This window comes from Puntigrus tetrazona, chromosome 12, assembly GCF_018831695.1.
Source record: "Puntigrus tetrazona isolate hp1 chromosome 12, ASM1883169v1, whole genome shotgun sequence".
NCBI lineage: Eukaryota > Metazoa > Chordata > Actinopteri > Cypriniformes > Cyprinidae > Puntigrus > Puntigrus tetrazona.
In genome coordinates this window covers 15,717,644-15,731,058 of record NC_056710.1, presented here as the reverse complement: position 1 = coordinate 15,731,058, position 13,415 = coordinate 15,717,644, and the positions used below count along the sequence as shown (strand labels likewise).

The window sequence follows — 13,415 nt, the reverse complement described above, 5'->3', positions numbered from 1 at the left end:
GTCATCAAATTTAATAATACTCTCCTCCATTGTGTTTGATGTTCAGGTTGGTGGTTCTGTCAGTCTGATGTGCTATTATGAAGACAGATATGAATGCACAAAAGAGGTTTTGAGGGCATCAGAGGAGTCACTGGGTTAGAGGGAGCTGTCTGGACCCGAGGGCATTTAAGGGTTTGGCAGCTGGCACCACTGAATTCCTTCTTTACGTCAAGTTTCCAGCCATGCAGAAAGAAGTGGGTAACATGCAAAGAGAGACACTGAGACTGATGTCCAATGTGCAAATACTAACATCTGACTGTGATCAGCTTATACTAACAAATACTAGCAAACTAATACTAGCAAACACTAACAAGAGACTGAAAAAATAATTAGGGAAAACATGACACGATGGAGGACGTGATGATGGTGTTTTTCTATTCATGTTATACATATACACCATAATTCAGACGTTTTGGGTCAGTAAGATTTTGTAATTTTGAAAGAAATTATCACTATTAATTGATAGTATAAATCAGTGGTCTCCAACTCAATTCCTGAAAAGCTTGATTAGCTGGATCAAGTGTGTTTGATTAGGGTTGGAGCTAAACTGTTCTGAGCTGTTGCCCTCCAGGAACTGAGTTTGAGACCAACGGTATACACATTTCTATTAATCAAAGAATCCTGAATAAAGCAACACGGTAATATGCTTTCATTGACAAGAGATAATATAAAAAATGTCTTTATTGGAATGTGACACGTTGGAGAAGATTGGAGAAATGACTGCTCAAAATTCAGTTTTACATCACATAAAATGGAGTGACTAAATGACATTTTAAAATATATCAAAATAGAATTTTTTTATTTTAAAAAGGTGTTAATAAATCCCCTTGAGATCAACACAAAGGCACAAAAATATTAATGTTCCACTACAGCAAGGTACAATACATCATTTCCCACCGGTGGATGGTGAATAGAGCAATTTGGCATTGACCGAACATACACCTGTAGTTCTGCAGACTGTTTAATGATCCACTTTCTGCATTCAAGTTTAAATCTAGCAATGTGTTTTCACTCGTTATTAATGAGCTCGTGCCTCAGACAGGCTCCTCCAACCATAAATGGCAGTACAGAGCAAAAACACGTCTTCTGCTCATCACTCACACTCGTTCCTCTAATAATATACAGCGCATACACACCGTCTCCCATCAATCCGCAATTCAGCATCATTTTTTCTTTCTGCAGTGACACTTTAAAGATGTCAAGTACTGAAAGAACTAGAAAGTATAAAAGAAAAAAAATATTTTTAAGGAAAAAAGAAGAGCAATTAAGGATTACAAATATTGCAACAGAGTGCAGTAATAAAGTGTGAAGCTATTTTAAATGTGTTTCTTTTGTATATGCAAAATATGGAAATCATTGAGCGTTCACAAATTAGAAAAGTGATAACAGTAAAGTTCAAGTTAATGTGAGGAGTTTTAAATTGTCATCCTCTGTCATCCTCATTCATCCATATGAATTTTAATTATAGTTTGGCTTATCAAATGAACAAAAAAATGACAAAAGATACAAATGGTGTTTGTTTTCAGTCTTTTTCACTAATTATTATGCTTGAAGACATGCAAAATTGACCATTTTTAGACATTATCATCATATATTTGTCACATCATATTTTTATGTCCTTTAAAACAGTTTTTTGCTTGTAATCTTCCATGCTTAACCAACACTGTGTGTCACACAATACCCAGAATCACTAAATATACACAGCAAGTTATATCTTACTGACAGAGATAAATGGACATTTCTCAGAACAGCAGCTAACTGTATTAGTATCGATTCAATTCCTTAGCAACATGAGATGTGCAAACCTGGAATTTATGGCAGGCCTGTGATTTGGAAAGCACTTATATCCAAGGCCAATGCACAGAAAATCATTACCTTGTGTTAAGAACATAAAACCCAGACCCGTGAGCAACGGATGACAGTAATGCGGTCTAATAAGCTATTTTATGCCCTTTCCTATATCCAGACAGGTTTACATTTGAAGAAAGCCAATATCTTCTTTAAGAGCAGGAAGCAGATTGCTATTTTTTTCATCTTGCCGACAACTAGAGGCTTTTCATCTTGATAAATGGTACAATATCCAGGACTAACACCATAGTATTACTAACACCTTCTCAGTTCTTTAATATAAACTACACATAAGAAAGACAACAAAATCTTTGATTTTTACGCTATTAGGATTCAAGGACAAAAACAAGATTCGGCATTGGCCAAGCCATCAAAAATGAAGCATTCAGCCATCAAGTCCACTATGTGTCCAGACCTATAACCCACATCACAGATCAGACGATCTCCAGACAACAGAGTGCTTTAATTTAATAATTCACTGCAGGGTCTGGAGAAATTTCACATTCAATAAATTAAATACACATTGTGGTCCTGCCCATTGTGGTTTTTATAGTGCTACAGAAGAAGTGCAGAGTCCTGTGCAGATAAATAACTGTGTAAAAGCAGCAAAAAAGACATTTAACCGCAGACATGGAGAAGCCAACAATGGCTTCCAGTTTTCTCACGGTTCAGATAAGACCCCCTCCTCAGGCATGTTGGCCTAAGAGGTTAATCTCTGGAGTCTCAGAGACAATAAGTCAATGCACGCTGCATGCATCAATGTGGCTAGTGTTCCCTTGTGAGCTTAGGCACCAGAAACGAAACCTAATGGGGTCAGGCAGACTGCCGGAAATCCTATACGATACACCTTTGCTGAACTACGGGGTAAAGCGTTTAGCATTCTGATTCATGAAGGAAAAAGAGCAAAGCTCTGAGCAAGAGGTCCAAGCAAGAGAAGGGTGAATAGATTAATAGTGCCAGTGGCATGTGTTAAATTTGTTAGCATGTGAAAAGACACATAGATTGTGGCACATGAAGGGACAAGTTGATGTTTAATCATGGCTTTGCTGATTCAATCTCAAACAATGGAATGAAGTTAATTAAGTCTAGGGGGATTCAAAGGACAGCGTTTAATGAGTTTCAAAACATCTCAATCTAAAAATAACTGATGTGGAAATCAATTGTTTTCCATTTAGAATTGGGCTAAAGTTGGAAAAAGAGGAGTATCTGTTATGATGCATATAAAGTATCTTTTTCGCGATAATGCCAGCATGAATTTTAAGAAGAAAACAAGCAAAATAATATTTGACTAACTGGATCATGAAAAGATGGTTGGAAATGTTATGTTATATTTTTATTTTATATCTTAATGAAGCAAAATATAAAACAAACATTTATTTTTTGAGATTTCAAATATAATGTGTTTTATTATGTTTTCCATCACAGGAATAAATTAAATGTTATATATTATAAAAAATACTACAACAATATTTCAATAAACTTTCACTAATATTTCACAAAATTTCACATAATTTTTTATTGTATATTTGTGTAAATGTCCTCATCTATAACGCACCTCTAAGCGAGTGTACATTAAAAAATCATCCCGACCATAACCATCTGAAAAGTAGTGTATATATACTAGGACCCAAATCAAAATGTGTTATTTAAAATTCTAACGCAATGTTTATATGTATGACTGATTTTAATAGCTTTGCACCATAAAGTATGTAAATACTTAAATATGGTATCACTCATGCAAGTGTATAAATTAAACAGTACATTACATAACATAAGAGTGGGCTCTGTTCCGTCCTTCTGTGGTCCTTGGCCTAAAAAAAGAACACTTCTGGGTTTTTTTTTTTTTAAAGAACAACAGATGCTTCCTTATTATCAACTTTAAATATGCACCAAAAAAACTATAAAAGAAAGTACAGAGAACGTGGCATGTTATCCAATGCGTCTTGAAGAAATTCATTAAGCCAGCTGACATCAGCTGTCGGGTTCGAGCTCATGTCCTGTCGCTCGTTTCTCGAAGCACAACAGAACACCTTTAATCAGTTTCTTTGTGGAGGCCCTGTGGAAACATGCCATAGAAAACCGGCTGTTGGACGACCTCCCATAACCCAGGCCTGAGGTTGAATCTGGCAAGCTTTCCATCCTGTCACCGACAGCAACTACTGCTCGCAGAAGAGTTATTACTACTTTGGGGCGCAGGAGGACAAGGCTAAAGACGGCAACCCGGAGCAGATGCGGTAAAGTCAGAGCAGAGCTCCGTAGGACCTAGACAGCATCTTTAATGTTTAGGAGTACACGATCAAGACATCTCCTTCGAAAGTACAACTCGTCTCTCAGAGGATGTTCATAACTCATACATAATTTATCTAGTGAACTCTATGTTCTCACAGTGCTGAAAGCACTGAATGACAAGGTGTAGCCACTGTTATGCCACGTGCACAGCGTGGCTACGAGACTCCAAGTCAAAAACCACAGGTGAAGATTTTCATAATATGACGCTGAGTTTGAAGCACTCTCTCTCTCTTTATGAGATTACGGGCTAGTTGCAGTTGATTGCTCCCCAGGAGACAGACAGAGCATTAGGGATATTCTGAGAGATGCTCAGCTCAGTCTAAGTACAGGCAGGGGGATTTAGCAGCCCTGTGGGACGCCCCGCAGCTGCAAACCTCCACATTTAACCATTATGATAGGGAAACCATTGTGACCGGAGAATTTAAAACAAGCAATCAATCCAACTGTTACTCAACAGCCACAACCTTTAACCTAACTGTTGACCACAATGCATTTATCCTCCTCCGACCTTTTATTAAAATCTAAAGCACCTGCTTGAATTCAAAGCATATAATTTCCCACAATCCATCAGCTACAAAGCCCTCAGCTAATGCCGGTACTCAAAAGGCAGTAAGAGAGAGGGAATCTCATTGTAGATTCAGAAAGACTAAAGAAAAGTGGAGTATCCTATTACACAGCCAAATGCTGCTGAATGAGAAAATGTAGTGAGACTTTTTTTGAGTGTGTTGCTTTCTGTTTTTTTTTTACCAGATAACTAGAACAAAGGCTATTTTTTTAGCTCAAATGTTGATTCAAAAATGATGATGTGTTATGAGATCCTCATGACTTCCTGTGAGCAACAAAACTGGTTCCTCTCTAAGAATATAAATCTTTTATGCCATTTCAGAATGAACTTCACTGTAACCAAGGTCTGCATGTACGGTTAACAATCCATCAAATTACATGTATTAAAAAAGTTAACCATTAAAGATGCAAATATATGCAAATATATGCACCTCATACACTCCATCTTTATAATTAATGGCTAGTACTGCTTCACAACAAGTCGAAGCAGTATTGTGCAGCACAATAATCAGTGTTTGCTTTATGTGTAGAGGTCAGTCCCACAGGCACATGTTCAAGATTAAAGGCAAAACTAAATATCTTCTGTTTGTATGAAAGAGATCCATTAGAGTACTGGGAAAATGACAAATATTCGAAACAGAATAGTTCACCTGAAAACTCTAATTTTGATTGCCCCATAAGAAAGAAGACAAACTTGTTCGGGACAGCATAAGAGTGAGTAAATAAAATCACATTTCGGTTAACTATCCTTTCATATGAACTGCAAAATGAAGACATCACAGCTGAAAACATGCAGTGCAGCTACTAAAGGCAAACCGGATTTGCTACCATGGGAGAGAACTGACTGACCCTAATATGTTTTCAGAGCTCCAGAACTAAAATTCTTAGTGCGTTATTTCAAGAATAAGTTTAGAAAGGTCAATTTCTGGTTGCATCGGACAAACTGAAGATGGTGTTTCCACAACATTCTCAAAAAAAAAAAAATCCTGAAAAGTTTTTTGTTCGTCCAAAGATGTAGAAGCAACATGAAAGATCAAGCTCTCTTGTTGCAGAAATACAGAGCTAATTATAATTCTTGTGCTAGCTAACAGAAAATAAATGAACTACGTGACCGGCACTGACCGTAAGGAGAATGCATCTATCTTAGTTTATAAAAGCGATTTGGATAACTGTGGAAAAAAATGGAAATCAACAACAAATGCTTCATGCTTTGCAATATATACTGCATTGAAGTTTTGATTTATACAGATTTATCTGACAGAAAACAGAGTGTGATAAATGATGGGCAAGAAATATAAAAGGCCATAATGAGGGATTTCCATTTATGGCATGAATATGACAGTCTTTGAAGTGCCTTCAGTCCAAAGAACATAAGCAAATGATGCAAGACTGAAAGCAATCCAGCATGAAGAAAACCTCCAGTCATTTCAATCCCAGTCATTTAAGGGAATGAAGATACATACAGACTTGCCAAGCAAATAAAGTAATGGTTTTGTAGATGGTGGAGTGTCGCATTGTGATGAATGCAGAAGGGTTATGCGGTTAATGAAAGGCAGATGTAAATGGGTTGTTCTAATGGGCACTTTAAACAAAGGATGACACACCCATTGTTAATGAAATAAATACAGAGAGCATGTGAGTAAGTCTGCGTTAAGGGTGTTCAAACTGACAGCGATTGCACCCACAAAGCATTTGAAGTTGTTCAGTTGAATGAGAGCTGGTAAGTTGACCTCAAGTCATAAAACGGTATTCTCAAGTTAAACGGTATTCATGCTGTATGAATGCAAATGAGCAATGATGACTACCAATAGGGTAACCAATAGGTCATTTATGAACGCCTACTAGCAACCAATAATACGAAGACTTGAGTCATCTAGCTATTTACTGGTTGTCATTCAGTGATTTTCTTCTTTATTTTGCAACAAAATGTTGAGTCAAATACTGCTGTTCGCTGTTAGGTGCTTTATAATTTTACAAGTGGAAGTTTAGCCATTCAAACTGAATGGAATTACTAAATATAGGAAATAGGATAAATACTGCTCTGATTACAAAATTAAATTATACCTTACATTTAATTAAACTACTTCAGCCATTTGTTATATACTGCAAAAGATATCGCTTTCTAAAACCTTAGTTGAAGAGTTGTGTTTAACACGCTCTCAAATCTATTCATAGCTTTATTACTTTTTTTGGCAAATTTGTGGCCAATTTATTTGATCTTATTTCACATGATTTGTTATGCACCACTGGTGATAATATTTAAGAAAATATGTTGCACAGGTCCTGAAAAGTGAAGCCAAAACATTTTGAACGCCATCTAGTGACTGGCTGCACTATAGGCCATAATTCCTGCCTACTAATTGAATAAGACGCCAGGCAAAGAAAAAAAATTCTCAAACATGGTTTATGTCGTTTTAGGTAGTTCTTATCATGCAGCAAGATACTGGAAGTTCTGAAAGGGTGGGATTTTTATAACGCAGTTCCAGCCTCACGATCACTACTTCACATAAACCTGGGCTCCAAATGACATCATCGGCGCAAGATGACAGCAACCATTCTCAGATGTTTTGGCTTCATATGTCAGTAGTGAAAGCAAGAGAAGATGTGACGTCCATATTTATTCTTTTTTGCTTGTAGCATAGCAAAAAATCATGAGAAGCTTGCAACTTGTTTCAAATTAGGTTCCCCAACACTGTTAACAAGAGTGTCTACTAACCGCAAAAAGACAATTTCCACCGCCTTGTGTTCTAAGAGCACTGGAAGCCGAATGCTCACAGGTAACCTGGGGTGACAGATCAATCCACTTAGATGAAAAGTGAATTCTGTCCTACAGTAGATCTATTCGCTGATTATTTCACATAGCCAATAGGGAGATGACAATCCCAATGTCATTAAACTGTGAGTCTATAAGTAAATAACATACGGTCCCCATTAGCAATCAAAACACAGTCTGATCTCTGATTATGAGGCGCTGCTTGGGCTCACCTGCTACTGACAGAAACTTGGTCTTACATTCTGTGAGCTGACCTTATTATGACAATACGAGCAGACGGCCATGTGAGCTTTTGCAGCTGGTCAAACAAGCCAGAATGGGTAATCGATTGGATAAAAAGCAGGAAACGCTGATTTCTCCACCAACAAAAAACCACTGAACTGAATGAAAATGGATTTATCTGAGTTAACAGATTTTGAAAAGAAAAATACATCCCCTGCTGTGCTCAGTGCAGCTTGTATCGGACAAGGTGGAGGTCTCTAGGATGCAGAACATATTTTTTGTGGGAACGTAAACATCTTTATTACATTAAGTCCCCTCAAAAAAAAAAAAAAAAAAAAAAAAAAAAAAAAAAAAAAAAAAGTGAAGCAGAAAAGGCCCTGGCTTTGATCTGACCCTAAGTATAAGGGTCACAATGGTTCATTTAATAAATGAGGTAGACTAGTTTATCTAGACTGATTTTCCTGGCCATTCTGTTTTAACATAAAACAGATGCAAAATTGTTATTTCTAATAGATGTTCACTATTTTAGCCAATTTTTGTGTGTGTATTTAATGTGTGAGTAAAGATTGCTAGCTTAGCAACATAATACTACCTTCACATGACAACCATGGCGTGCTTCTCACAGCAGTTCACATCCTTAGAATTATGTATTTCTATGGCAACACAAAAAGCTAAATTAATCTATTAATCTGAGTAATCAGTAGATAAAACAATAAACAGACGCCTTATTAAATTGTATATTTACTGGGACATTATTTCAGCCATTTACTAGCTGAATCAAGCTGCATTTTGTCATTTTTAGATTATTTTCTCATATAAGTCAATTATATGAATTATTAAACAGATACATAATGAATAATTGCTTAACAACGTTATAATGCATAATAATTACAATGTTTGCAAGTTGTATTCTTATAATTAAAGACGAGAAGTGAACACACCTAAACCTCCAGGTGCAATTGGGTTAAAAACAGATGCTGCATGAAACAAGTGCAATTAAGGCAACTCGCTTGCGACATACAGGCTAAGCCATTTGAAAAATACATAGTTTTATCCTAACCTATATGAAAGCAATGTGAAGAAAAATAAGATCAAGAGCCACAGGAATGAGTACAGGCTGAAAAATGAAAATCCAACAAACCTAAAAAATCTACGGATTTCCAAGCAAATAATGCCTGCTTTCAAGCGGACTCTTTCATGTCAGAGAAATAGTTGGAACGGGTTGATGAAATGAAAGGACAAAAGCAAATACAAGAGCGGGAGAGAGAGAGAGAGAGAGCGGGAGAGAGTTGGAGGAAAAAGCACAGCACATTTTCCATTTTCCTCTGCAAGTAAAAAAGCACATGAATTATGGATGCGAGCAAGCCAACAGTGCGAGAATTTGATCCCTGACCAGACAGCTCTTGGCTCCCTGTGGAGCAGCCAGTCACCCTCCCCCCCACTGGCTTTTTCAACGCTGCTACCATCCATTCCTAACTTCCTTCTCGGAAAGAGAGCGGCAACTCTCGGCTTGCAGACTCTGAGACTACTGCCTGGGGACAGGACACGCTCGTCTAGGAGGCTTGAAGACGCTACCTCTGCCTTCCTTCATGCATTCTATTGTTAGCATCTTGATCCTAGTTTAAACTGAGCTGACATTTTCACCTGTTGGTTTAAATGGTCCCACATAGATGCTCACGATGGCTCCATCATGAGAAGTTTGCAGCCCCTTATAAAGAGACTAAAGGATTAATTGAGAGGAGAATAAATACCCTGAGGCATTTACAGAGCACAAAAATAACGGCTTTAACAAGTTATGAAAGTCACGGTCTGATTTATAATGAAATGTCATATCTTACAGAAAACAGGCAAAGAAAACATAAACTGGACCTTCTAGGTGATTTTCCCTATTGTTTGTAATTTTATTAAACGGATCACACTGTAACTCAAACTATCAGTGTATTTATTCATATTTTAAGAGTTGGCTACTGATAGCCCTAAGATACAGAAAGAGGCTGTTCCAAACCTAGTGAGCTGCCTTGCTGTCTTTTGCCTTCTAAGGCAGCATCCTAACTAAAATGGATCAGGTGCTGCCTTCAAGTACGTTTAAGAAGCTCATACCTCTAAGTCGCTCATTCGTTATGAGGACAGGTCAAAATGGAAACAAATCAAATCTAATCTAAATCTAATCAAATAAAGAGTTTTATATTTTGGACACAAACATAATGGTATCTTAATTCAAAATGAAAGTTCTGTTTTTTAATAGCACTCATTTAAAGTGTTACTAAATGTGTTAACCCTTAAAAATTGTGAACCATGAAAGCTGTGTGATTAACTTCACAGACTTGCTTTGTGATAACTAAACTCTATAGATTCTAAATATTAAATTATCAATACTAAAAATCATTGTTTCCTGAACGTTTTAAATTGACGTCCTTTCCAACACCACAACTCAGCACCTCGTATATCATTCAAGAAGTTCAATAGACACATGTTGCTAAGCTAACAACAAATACATAGCAATGATTATTGGGTAAAATAAACTATTAGGTATCAGAAATTATATTTACATTTCAACCTTTGTCTTGCTTTGCCCACAATCACAGGTTCATGTGCTGAGCATGTGCATTGAAACATATATTATGCAAATTTAGTGAATTGAACTACTTTTGAGGCCTTTAAGAAAAGATAAGCAGAATCCAAAACATCTTACAGTTAATAAATTGAAATGAAATCAGTACTCAGTGACTCACACAACAAGTCATTGGGAACTGAAGGAACGTTTATGGATATTGGTTAGGACTGCAACCAGGCATTGGAGCATTGCACATAAAACAGAACGCCACTCACGTCAGCCCCTTATAAAACCAACTCTGAAACAGGAACGAAAAAGCACTGCATAAACTATGGAACAGCCAAATGACAATGGAACACTAAAAACTATTAGCAGACAACGATGTGCATTGTGGCTTGCTGCTACTGCATTTGGATTGATTACTTAAACAAAACATTTTGTTTTGTTCAATTAAATATAGCGATTAATAATGTTCAAGAAAAAAAAAAAACACTGGCTGATTTTTTTAAGGTTACAGGACAAAAACAGAACTGACATACTATGTTTTCTGCCATGTACCATGGGCTTGGTTTGCACTAAAGGATTAGCTTTTATATACTGTAATAAAGCAGGTTTTACAAAGAAAAGAACAGCATTGTTGACTCGCCTATTCAGACTGTAAAAATCCATACAATTCACTTGATTTCAAATAAGCAAGCTGATGACCAGGACTCAGTATTATATGCGCATGAAAGTGAATCACAAATAAGGTCCTTAACTAATTTATAAGACTGTGTGTGTGCATGTGTGTCTGTGTTTAACGTGCATCCAGGGTATGACAGAGAAGGAGGTGTTTGTCGTGAGCAGATAAGGTAGGTCTATTTACACAGTAAGCACGTAAACAGGTTTGGCTCCACTTTTATCGAGCACTGATTAAGCTCTTCATGAAGCAAATTACAGCCTGGAGAATGAAGCCTACGAGCAACAATGTTTAATTATATCTGACTCATCAAGGACATCAATGAGGCACTCAATGACTAGTATTCATCTTCAGCTCTCTGACCAGCACTCATTGGGTTCCTCAATCGAATGAGAGGCATTAATAGGTTCATTTCAAAGGAGGCGGAAGCTCTTTATTATTCTCTTCTCCTACTTCAATAGCTGCCGAATGTAATTACTGAGTTGAAGCTAAAACGTCTAAAAAAATGACTTGGTAATTTTATTTCAAATGTGCCATCACTCCACCAGCAACAGTAGTCATTTCATTCAAAACTTCAATACCGTCTTTTGTGCCTTTCCTCTCTAGATTCACTCATGTTTCATTTTTATATGGCACCGCAAACATCTTATCAATAGTACATTAAAACGAGACTTAATTTTCATTTGACTCATAATTTATAGTGTAAAATCACAGAAATGGATGTGCTTGGATGCACATCCAGCGAAATTATCTAGCCGTGAGGCTTCACAGGAAGAAAACAGATGCTTTCCCTAATCATACAGTCCAGCTATTCCTCAAAACATAGAACTTTAACAAGCATCTCAAAAGCAAACAGGCCCTTGTGATTAAAAATGTGCCATCTAACTGATATCCTTATGTCAGAATGACAGCATATATCAACTTCATCTGCACACCTTTCATCTTTTCTCTCTAAAACATATCTGATGTGCATAACACGAACAAAATAAATACATCAAGAAAATCTTCCCACACACTTCTTGGCAGAATTTCACAGAATGCACGCTGACAACACCCCAATGCCCACAGCAAAACAATTACAGGCTGTACAAGACATGTTTCAGAACAAAAGAAACATCAACAGGTTTGTTTTGTGCTTTGTGTTACATTAAGGTCTGTTGTAACAGAGATTGACCAATAATCGGTTTTTGGACTATATAATGTAACCGATATCGAACCGATAGCAGTTCTTTTACATTGGGCATTAAATGATCCTTCTCTGAGTAAGACCACCGACGATGGCATTTACAGGATAAAATAGCTTATTTAATGTAATAATTTTTGGTAAATAAGCTGCCATTTCTAACAGCATTCATTCTCAGGTAAAAATATGAAGCTTAATAATCAGCATTAGCGTAAAACGACAATGAAAATTTGATAATGTTTAGATAACTAAACAGTAATAATTATATTATCAAATTTATATATATGTTTTGTATTCTACTCATTACTGTCGGTTATGTTTATAATTTATCGGGCACTTAAATAGCTCTAAAAATTGTTATTGGTCAAATAAATCTTGTCAATCTCTGCTACAAATAAATAAATAGCACCATTCGACTTCCCTATATGTGCTACAGCCTTTTTGTTTCAGTTGTTAAGTTATAAAAGCTTAACACAAACTAAAAATAACCGGACATTTAAAGGGCTATTTGAATATTTTGACAGGTCTCCCTATCTATTGTACAGGCTAGGTATATTGGTCTCAAGGAAACAGTAGCGTAAACATTACAACTTTGCAAACAATAGCAGTGATTTGTCTTCAATCTGCAAACAAGTACATACCCAGTTGTTCTCCCAACATGTCACGCAACACGCTATTTCTCGCGCATCGCTCCAGGCTGAAGGCATGAGATGTTCTTGCGTCTGCCGGAGTGCCACATTGCAACTGAAGTCAACGCCAAACCAGTGTATGCGTGCATGTGTTTCCAGAGAAAGCGAGCGGCTCTGAGACTTCGCGCATGCAATACAGCACTCATCACGCATCCCTTTACCTTTGTAGAAGCTCCACTTTGAGAGCGGTCGCGAATATCCGAATCAATTGAGCGCCACAGAGAACTTTGATGTCTCGTGAGGCGCATCCTGCGCCATAAAGCGCTGCTCCGCCATCTCCAGCCTGCGCCGAATGGAGCGCGAGCAGCTGACGGGCGCGGGGAGGTTCTTCAAAACAGCTCAAAGTTCTGAGCTCACTCCATCCATGCACTACACCCTGTCATGGTGTGCTCGCTACCAGCTGTTTTTACACTACGATTAGGTCTGGTTTAGAATAAGAAACAACTATCTTTTTGATGAATACAAGTTCAGGTGATAGTTCACATTAAAAACAAACAAATAAATGTTAATGTTTACATATTGATAATGATTAGTGTAGCTCACATTATAAGAAATTGATGTAGGCTACTTATAAT

At 37.0% G+C, this 13,415-nt stretch overlaps 1 protein-coding gene across 1 annotated transcript in view; it reads right to left on the bottom strand.

The window, feature by feature from the left end:
* Nucleotides 1-12,880, bottom strand: part of LOC122355837 (bifunctional heparan sulfate N-deacetylase/N-sulfotransferase 2-like) — a 55,836-nt gene extending 42,956 nt beyond the window's left edge. The window contains 1 exon segment of the mRNA XM_043254400.1: nt 12,793-12,880. The gene's annotated coding sequence lies outside the window, so the exon portion shown is untranslated.
* Nucleotides 12,881-13,415: the final 535 nt, after the last annotated feature.